This window comes from Sphaeramia orbicularis, chromosome 16 (genome assembly GCF_902148855.1).
Source record: "Sphaeramia orbicularis chromosome 16, fSphaOr1.1, whole genome shotgun sequence".
NCBI classification, from domain to species: Eukaryota; Metazoa; Chordata; class Actinopteri; order Kurtiformes; family Apogonidae; genus Sphaeramia; species Sphaeramia orbicularis.
Window position 1 is genome coordinate 52,127,560 of NC_043972.1, and position 10,572 is coordinate 52,138,131.

At 40.7% G+C, this 10,572-nt stretch overlaps 1 long non-coding RNA gene across 1 annotated transcript; it reads left to right on the forward strand.

Moving 5' to 3' along the window:
• Positions 1 to 4,818: 4,818 nt before the first annotated feature.
• Positions 4,819 to 7,349, forward strand: LOC115435313 (uncharacterized). Its single transcript, XR_003937680.1, has 3 exons — positions 4,819 to 5,010; positions 5,104 to 5,170; positions 7,208 to 7,349. It is a non-coding gene; the product is annotated as an uncharacterized LOC115435313 (long non-coding RNA).
• Positions 7,350 to 10,572: the final 3,223 nt, after the last annotated feature.

Here is a 10,572-nt window from a genome sequence, read left to right on the forward strand (position 1 = left end):
ATTGGACATTTATTCACAGGTTCTATTATTTCTTTTTCATTGGTAGCTTTGAGAAACATTGAATTTGGATTTTGATCTATTGGTACTCCGTTACTCTGATCTATTGATACTCCATTACTCTGATCTGTTTATACTCCTACTCTGATCTGTTGATACTATTCCTCTGATCTGTTGATACTCCATTACTCTGATCTGCTGATACTCCATTACTCTGATCTGTTGATACTCCATTACTCTGATCTATTGATACTCCATTACCCTGATCTGTTGATACTCCATTACCCTGATATATTGATACTCCGTTACCCTGATCTGTTGATACTCCATTACCCTGATAAATTGATACTCCATTACTCTGATCTATTGATACTCCATTACTCTGATCTGTTGATACTCCATTACTCTGATCTGTTGAAACTGTATTACTCTGATCTGTTGATACTCCATTACCCTGATCTGTTGATACTCCATTACTCTGATCTGTTGCTGCAGCAGGACTTGTATGTGCCCAGTTTGGTCCAACATTACCACAGAACTCATTCCACATGTTCTCCACCAGGTTCCTATTACTGATACTGAAATTCTTTTCAGTGACAGAATTGGGCTCATTTCTTTACTAGGAGCATTTCTAATAATACTGTTGAATCCAGTCCATATGCCTTTAATATTATTTGTATTATTTTCTAGTATTTTTTCTAGTATCCCTTCTTCCATATTCTCATTATATTAGTTGACTTTTTTGTATTTCTTGTATTTCTTTTCCGTCTCCTTAGTTCTATATTTTATAAACTCTCTATAGTGTATTTTTCTTTTTCCATGCATTTTTGAACCCCTTTGTGATCCATTGATTCTCCTTCTGTTTTCCTCTTCTAATATTGTTTGATTGGACAATGTTTCTCATATAAAGCCTTAAATATTCGTAGAAAACTATCCTAAGCCTTATCTACATGATTCTCTTTATAAATTGGTTCCCAGTCAAATGCTTGTAGATGTTTTTTCATTTGTCCACAGATTCCTCTGTCCTGACGCGTCTATAGTCAGATTTATTGTCTATTTGAGTGTTTGTTCTTATAGACAATACAGACTGGTAAGTGGTCACTGATGTCATTTATTAATAATCCACTCACTGTGATATTGTCCATGACATTTGTCCATATATTGTCCATTAATGTTGCACAGTGAGATGTGACCCTGCTGGGTCTGGGGATTTTTGGAAACAAATTACAACTGTACAGTGGATTTAGAAATTCTTCTGTCATTGATTTGGGTTGAGCAAATTGATGATAAAGTCACTGCAAATAAACCTAACTTTTGGATTTGCTTTTGACAGATATTCCTCCATCCAATCTTTAAATAAGTCAATGTTAGAACTTGGTGCTCTGTATATGCAACTCAGAAGAACATTTTTCTTTTTCTTCATAAATATTTCTATAGTGACACATTCTAATCCGTTATCCACCACTGTTGACATGTTTTCCACTACCTTCAAATCCAGATTCCTGTCTACGAACAAAGCAACCACCCCCACTCTAGTTTTGTCTGTTAATGGAAACCATCTCATAACCTTCAATTCCAAAATCCATAGCCCTACTGCTATTGAAGCAGGTTTCTGATCTAGCTCTAATATTGGAAGGACATTTGAATGGACTTCAAAAGTATTTGATGTTGTGAAAGTTGTCATAAAGGCTTCTGCTGTTCAAATGGATCATTGATAAACCATTGTCCATGTTGATGCTGCTGTTCAATTCTTCTTGGGTAGAATAGTTACAGCCTTCGTTAATGTCACAGAAACAGTTGTTCTCTGGATCAATGTCATTTTCAGTTTGATGTGAATGATGTTCAGTGGACTGGAAGTTTTGGAACTGCACTTCATCCCACTCTGGGATTTTGTAGTGAATGATTGAGTCCAGTCTGTGTAGAAGTTGTTCCTGTTGCCATGAAGAACAGTGAGTGTCTGCAGACCTGCTTTATGATTGCATTTGTCTGCTACTTTGGCGTGCTACTGCGTGGATGAAGAACTCGTTTGTCATGTCGAAGGTCTCCAATGTCTCCTTTTTGTCTGGCAGCTCACAATTCCGGCCTCAGTTGTTTCCTTTTCCTTTTCAGCGCATCAGTAAAGTCCTCACTGATGTCCATTTTTGTTCCCTTTAGTCTTTTTGTGCATTGAAGAATGGCAGCTCTGTCCTTCTATGTAAAAAATGTCCCTCCAATGGGCCTGGGTCTGTCCCCTCCAGGTTTGCCTGTGCGTGGGCCCGTTCCATCTCTATTCCCTGGTGCATGTGAAGGTTTTCAGCTCAAACCTTTTCACCTCTTCTGTCTGTGCCCAAGTTTCACCAAAAGACTCCACGATTCCCTCAAAAACCAGCTTATTTCACCTGGACTGTCCCTCCAGATACTCCATCTTGTCAGTGACAGCTAACAGACTATTATACACTCTGAAACATCTGACTGCAATGAATTGCCACGTTCTGATTCCTTAGAGTTTTCAGATTTTGACACATCAACTTCCTTTTATGTGTATTCTAAGTTTGTCTTTAACTCCTGCAGATCCCTTGTCAGCCCCTCCAGCCTGGTGTTTGTGGAGTCCATAATGATTTTCACAAACCCCTTAAAGTTCTCCTGTTGTTGATGGAACAGTGCTGTGAATAGTTCCTTTTGCTGTTGTAGTAGCTCAGATACCTGGGACAGTCAAACATACTCTTCATCCGCTCTAGCCTCTGCTTTTGATTTGGGTGCATTTTATGGCTTTTTAACAGCTGCAGTTGAACACAGTACCTTTAGGCCTGGTGGCTGGCTGTTGGTGGTGTTGGATCCGACCTGGCCTGGTGGCTGGGCTCCTGGTGGTGTTGGATCTGGCCTGGCCTGGTGGCTGGGCTCCTGGTGGTGTTGGATCTGGCCTGGCCTGGTGGCTGGGCTGGTGGTGTTGGATCCGGCCTGGCAGGTGGAATCTGATTCCAGCTGCTGTCGCTGCTCAGCGCGGCTGTCGCTGCTCAGCGCGGCTGTCGCTGCTCAGCGCGGCTGTCGCTGCTCAGCGCTGCTGTCGCTGCTCAGCGCTGCTGTCGCTGCTCAGCGCGGCTGTCGCTGCTCAGCGCTGCTGTCGCGCTGCTGTCGCGCTGCTGTCGCTGCTCAGCGCTGCTGTCGCTGCTCAGCGCTGCTCGTCGCTGCTCAGCGCTGCTGTCGCTGCTCAGCGCTGCTGTCGCTGCTCAGCGCTGCTCGACGCTGCTCAGCGCTGCTCGTCGCTGCTCGTCGCTGCTCATTGCGCTGCTCAGCGCTACTAATTAGTCGTTCTTCCATCAGTTGCCACAGTACTGTGGTGGAAAAATGTACAAAAGAATGAACTGAAGTATACTCCATATGATCACAGTACTGTGGCAACAAGAGAAGAATGAGTTGATGGTAGTGATGTGTCGGTCGTGAACAAAACAGCTCTGAGAGCTGGCTGTTTAACGTGAATGACAGGAGCCGGCTCCTGATTGGGAGCCGCTTTGTCCCATTCGTCTGTCCGTCCGTCCATCCATCCCCCCTGACCAGAGGGGAGAGGGGCGGAGTTACCACACAGCACACAGCAAGCACACGAACAGGAGGGAGACGAGAGAGAGAGAGAGAGCAGGGACCACAACACAAACAGACTGGAAAGGTAAAAAAAAAAGTTGAGAACATGAGTGTCAACAGGGAAGGCAGCCAAATCTGGACACATTTCAATGACATTGACCAAACTAAGGCAGAATGTAGAGTGTGCAAGACAAAAATGTCATATAGAGCTGGCTCCACAAACAACCTGCAGACACATGAGAACTGTTCATCCATCAGTGCAATTGGAAGAAAAAACACAAGCAAGTGAACAGATATTAATGAAGGTGCCAGTGAGTGTACTGTCTACTGCAGTATCGACAGCATTGCTGTAAAAGCTAAAAGTTTAAAACAGTTAAAAGTTAGTCAAGGTCATTTGTAAATAGTTAAAGATTTCTTGTTGCACTTTCTAATTTATTCATTTTATCACTCTGTAGAGTGTAAAAGTAAAGTAAAGGTGTATTTACATTACATAAACATTTGATATAGTGCATGTTTTTTTTTACATTAGTAATTCATATTGTGCATAACTTTACATTATTGTTGGTCATAAATTAATTTAAGCACCAAAAAATCTGTAGAGTCACTTGGGAGCCGAAAGAGCCGGCTCTTTTTAGTGAGCCGAGCCGAAAGAGCCGGAATTCCCATCACTAGTTGATGGAACAGTGTCCATGATTGGCTCTAGTACACATGCTAACATCTGACTGGTCTGTGGCACTAGACAAACCCATCTTTTGTGCCACAGTACTGTGGCAGTAGCCTTTGCCATGCTTTTAATTGATGATTGTATGAATCAATGATATTTTTGGATTAGATTTTTTCTAAATAGTACATATTGTGACTTCAGTACTTTTAGCACCAGGGTCTTCATTTGCACTTAGTGTCTTACTACTGTGACAGTATTTTGTATCTTGCACGATCAGTCAATCTTTTTTTTTTTTTTGCACCTTGATACACTTACTCTTTGCACAGAGTAATCACTTTTATCTATTTATTTTCTTTGCTTAGGCTATAGTTTATTTCCTTTCTTGTGATTTAGTTTAGATCAAATTGTTTGAACTGTACAGTTTATTTTCTTTGTTTCATTTTAGTGTCATTTCAGTTTAGCTTAGGCATGTGAAGGGAACTCTCAAAGTAAGACTTTCATTGCTCAGTACTGCTGTGTATATGACAATAAACTCCTTGAATCTTCTTGAATCTTGAAACACAGTAAACACAACTCTGAGCTTAGTGTCAGCGTAATGAAGTGTAATGTAATGTTGGCCTTGCTGCTCTACAGGCTCTCTGATTCAGCTGCCATCAGTGGAGCGAGGAAAGCTCAGTAAGGTCCGTCTGGGTTCTCTGTCGCTAAAGAAGGAAGGGGAGAGACAGTGTTTCCTCTTCACCAAACACTTCCTTGTGTGCACTCGCAGCTCTGGGGGAAAACTGCACCTCCTCAAGGTGAGAACATCTTCACTTCAGTACTCAACTTTTTTTAATTATTATTATTAATCTCAGATACCAATCAGTCTTTTTCTGTATTAACTCCTGCAGCAAGGCGGAGTTTTGTCCCTAATTGACTGCACGCTGATAGAGGAACCTGACGCCAGCGATGAGGAGGGTAAGTCTTCTACACTGACGAAGCAGCGTAACTTATGGCTTATTGAGCCCCTTGAGCACTCATAGAGGTTAATAAGGTGTCAGACAAAGTGTCCAGAAATTACTTACCTTTAAATATCAGACTGTCATCCCTCTAAATGTCACTTTCTGCATTACAGGTCTATTCATTTTTTTTCTTGCTTCGGTCTGTTCATGGGGAACGTGACAAAACACCTACACAAGTGCATTTAAAGCAATGACCACATGCACGGCATTCGACACATCCCTGTTCTGTTTTTCTTCAGGGGTGAACAGACCTGGGATAGCAGGTCTAATTAACTCACTCATGTGTGTATCTGACGGGTGTGATGGTGTGGAGGTTTTCAAACATTCATTTTTGCACTTTACAGTTTTTATGAATCACAGAGCAAATAGTCTCAGAGTAGTCAATTATGTCCATTACATATTCTACAAATGAAAATAACACAACACAAATGTGTCAAATAATTTAGTGTGAAATTCACAAACATGTCACAGACCACATACAAATGTACACAGGACAACTTGAATAACTATTAATATTTAATGCATAGATTTTTTTTTATTTTTGCTTTCAAAAAGCTTATAGTAAAAACAAATATTTACAAATATTTTCAGCATTTTTTTTCACAGATTTGCATGTTGTTAAGTGTGTAAGCACAGATCTACTGACAAATATGTTTCAGGATAAATTCACCTTACTAGCTACTACACTGCAATATGTTGCTAGTACCACTGGTTTAGGTAATTTAAAATATTGTCATTAATTTCTGAAATTGCATCTGAGATTGAATCTCGAATGATTATGCTAAAGATATTTAACAATTAACTATGCAGACCAGTCACAGAAAAAGTCAATTGCCCCATCAAAATTAACTAGCTGCTGTTAAATACTAACAGTCTCTCTGTTCCCAGCTGTTCATCTCTGTCCATCATGTCTGTTTGTGTTGGCCCTGAATGCACATGTACTGTAGATTTCAATGGAATGGGCTCTACGCACAGCTCCACTACTTCCTGAACTTAAAGCAGCTCCTTTATTTCCTGTCTTTCATCATTGGACACACTGATTCATCCATTCATCTATAATCTTTCATTACTGGACACACTGATTCATCCATTCATCTATAATCTTTCATTATTGGACACACTGATTCATCCATTCATCTATAATCTTCATCAATGGACACACTGATTCATCCATTCATCTATAATCTTTCATCAATGGACACACTGATTCATCCATTCATCTATAATCTTTCATCATTGGACACACTGATTCATCCATTCATCTATAATCTTTCATCATTGGACACACTGATTCATCCAGGTGTGTCTGCTACTTCTTCTTGTGACTACTGTGTTCTGACAAAGCTGGATGAATCAGTGTGTCCAATAATGAAAAATTATAGATGAATGGATGAATCAGTGTGTCCAATAATGAAAAATTATAGATGAATGGATGAATCAGTGTGTCCAATAATGAAAAATTATAGATGAATGGATGAATCAGTGTGTCCAATAATGAAAAATTATAGATGAATGGATGAATCAGTGTGTCCAATAATGAAAAATTATAGATGAATGGATGAATCAGTGTGTCCAATAATGAAAAATTGTAGATGAATGGATGAATCAGTGTGTCCAATAATGAAAAATTATAGATGAATGGATGAATCAGTGTGTCCAATAATGAAAGATTATAGATGAATGGATGAATCAGTGTGTCCAATGATGAAAGTTATAGTCCCCATGCACCTGTGCTTCATCCAAGCCTGTCAGGGGATTTGTGTTTGCTCCAAAAGCAAAAGTGAAAATGATCAAACCGTTAAATTCTAAATCTGGACATAAAATATGAATGTATTTTCATGTTGGTCTACAGGCTTTGTGCTCCATGTGCTACTGTTATATCTTACTTTTCAGGCGTCGATTACGTAGCACACATCTGACACTATTATGGGACTATTTTCCGCATGAAAATGCTTTTTTTTTTTTTTTTTTTTAATTTTCCCATCTCAAACAGTAAAGGCTGGTGGTCAAGTGTTCGGTCAGCTGGACTTTAAACTGGTGGTGGAGCCATCAGACTCACCTTCGTTCACTGTCGTCCTGCTGGCACCGTCGCTACAGGAGAAGGCTGCGTGGACCAGTGACATTAGCCAGGTAATAAACAAAGTCCTACGCTTATACACCCAGACAAAACATCATAAGAAGAACCTACAAATAGCCGGAGCGTGTCTCCACTGGGCATTAAGAAGGCTTGGTGATAAGTAAACAGTGACGTGGGTGCAGTTCCCCAGGGGTGAGTGCAGCTCACTGTGTCAGTACTTTGCAAACACAGTACCACCACACCAGTGTGTCACACAGTGTCAGACTGCATGACTTCATCTCAGATGGAAAATACACTGACCGTTTTAAATGGCTTCTTTTTCACAAAACTGTACAGTTATTATGATGTATGTTTTTTTACATGGCTTTGTTGTCACCTTCCTGTGAGGAGGCACACTACTTGAAAGGAGGGAAGAGCCACAAGTCCTTAAGCCCTTTGAGGCGAATCTTTGGTATAGGGTTATAGAAATACAGTTGGATTGAAACTGAATTGAACAAAAATTTACTCCAGTGACTCTTTTTGTTGGAATTTTTTAAATTAAGGCTAGATTTTCTGACATACTACAGTTTCTAAGTTCTTACTGAACAGAATGAAGTAATGTTATATAGTAAAACTAGGGATGCACCAATCTGATACCAGTATCGGGCATCAGCTCTGATACTCAGTGTGTGTACTCGTACTCGTAAAAGTAATCCAATACAAATGCATCAATACCACTTACGGCCGTGTACCATTCCCAGTTCAGTGCAGCAGGTACGAGGAAGAGGAATAATGTGTGAGTGTGAAGAGTGTGGAGATGGAACCAAATAAATGAGGCTGATCAAAGTAAGGCTGACTGACTGTACCGCTACAGTACACAGACAGACACAGACGCAGCCTTCTGTCTGTAATCTGAGTACTTTCCATCTGTTTTCCAGCTGATGGAGGATGAGTACAGACAGAGAATACCAACGGAACTGAGGAGGTAGAGGATCTGTTCAAAGAACCACTGACAGAGTTAGAGAAAAACGACTGACACTGTTAGGACAACTACCCAGACAAACGACTGACACTGTTAGGACAACTACCCAGAAAAACTACTGACACTGTTTGGACAACTACCCAGAAAAAACTACTGACACTGTTAGGACAACTACCCAGAAAAACTACTGACACTGTTAGGACAACTACCCAGAAAAACTACTGACACTGTTAGGACAACTACCCAGAAAAAACGACTGACACTGTTAGGACAACTACCCAGAAAAACTACTGACACTGTTAGGACAACTACCCAAAAAACGACTGACACTGTTAGGACAACTACCCAGAAAAACTACTGACACTGTTAGGACAACTACCCAGAAAAACTACTGACACTGTTAGGACAACTACCCAGAAAAACTACTGACACTGTTAGGACAACTACCCAGAAAAAACGACTGACACTGTTAGGACAACTACCCAGAAAAAACTACTGACACCTTTAGGACAACTACCCAGAAAAACTACTGACACATTAGGACAACTACCCAGAAAAACTACTGACACTGTTAGGACAACTACCCAGAAAAACGACTGACACTGTTAGGACAACTACCCAGAAAAACTACTGACACTGTTAGGACAACTACCCAGGACAACTACCCAGAAAAACTACTGACACTGTTAGGACAACTACCCAGAAAAAACGACTGACACTGTTAGGACAACTACCCAGAAAAAACTACTGACACTGTTAGGACAACTACCCAGAAAACTACTGACACATGTAGGACAACTACCCAGAAAAAACTACTGACACCGTTAGGACAACTACCCAGAAAAACTACTGACACTGTTAGGACAACTACCCAGAAAAACTACTGACACTGTTAGGACAACTACCCAGAAAAACTACTGACACTGTTAGGACAACTACCCAGAAAAAACGACTGACACTGTTAGGACAACTACCCAGAAAAAAAAACTGACACTGTTAGGACAACTACCCAGAAAAACTACTGACACTGTCAGGACAACTACCCAGAAAAACGACTGACACTGTTAGGACAACTACCCAGAAAAACTACTGACACTGTTAGGACAACTACCCAGAAAAACTACTGACACTGTTAGGACAACTACCCAGAAAAACTACTGACACATTTAGGACAACTACCCAGAAAACCTACTGACACATTTAGGACAACTACCCAGAAAAACTACTGACATGTTTAGGACAACTACCCAGAAAAACTACTGACACCTTTAGGACAACTACCCAGAAAAAACTACTGACACAAGTAGGACAACTACCCAGAAAAAACTACTGACACATGTAGGACAACTACCCAGAAAAACTACTGACACTGTTAGGACAACTACCCAGAAAAACAACTGACACTGTTAGGACAACTACCCAGACAAACTACTGACACTGTTAGGACAACTACCCAGAAAAACAACTGACACTGTTAGGACAACTACCCAGAAAAACTACTGACACTGTTAGGACAACTACCCAGAAAAACAACTGACATGTTTAGGACAACTACCCAGAAAAACAACTGACACTGTTAGGACAACTACCCAGAAAAACGACTGACACGTTTAGGACAACTACCCAGAAAAACGACTGACACTGTTAGGACAACTACCCAGAAAAACGACTGACACTGTTAGGACAACTACCCAGGGTTGGACCGGTTTCCATCCTACTGATGATACTATGGGGGTACGGAGCGGTGTGGAGCGCCACCAGCGGAAGTGAAAACCAGACTTATGGCTCATTTGTCTTTTCTCTTCCTGCTGAAGTTAAACTTTTCAACCTTACAGAGGAAACGCTGTAACATTAGTATCACAGTAGTGTTCCCTCTGTCGTCTACAGGTTTGGTATTACTGCCTTTCTTCTTCTTCATTAAACTTTCCTCTTCTTCGTGGTATTTGTCCAGTATGGTTAATTCAGAGCGGCGCCCCCTGGTGGATTAACTGCCAAACGCTCATTCCAACACATTAAATGTCAGTAGCAGCACTTTGTTCCAGTCAGACTAATGACAACGACAATAAAGCACATTTACAAAAGGAACCGATAATTGGAATGGGATTATTAAGTACTCGTATCAGTACTCGGTATCAGCAAGTACTCAGATGTAAGTACTCGTGCTCGTACTCAGTCTGGGAAAAAGTGGCATCGGTGCATCCCCAGTAAGAACAATCAACTAAGGGTCAAAAGGTTGTCTTCAATCTTTTCTACCAAACAGTTAAATTGGTCCTCTTTTTGTAAATAGTGAAGCCAAGATGAGTGAAATGGACTATTTCTT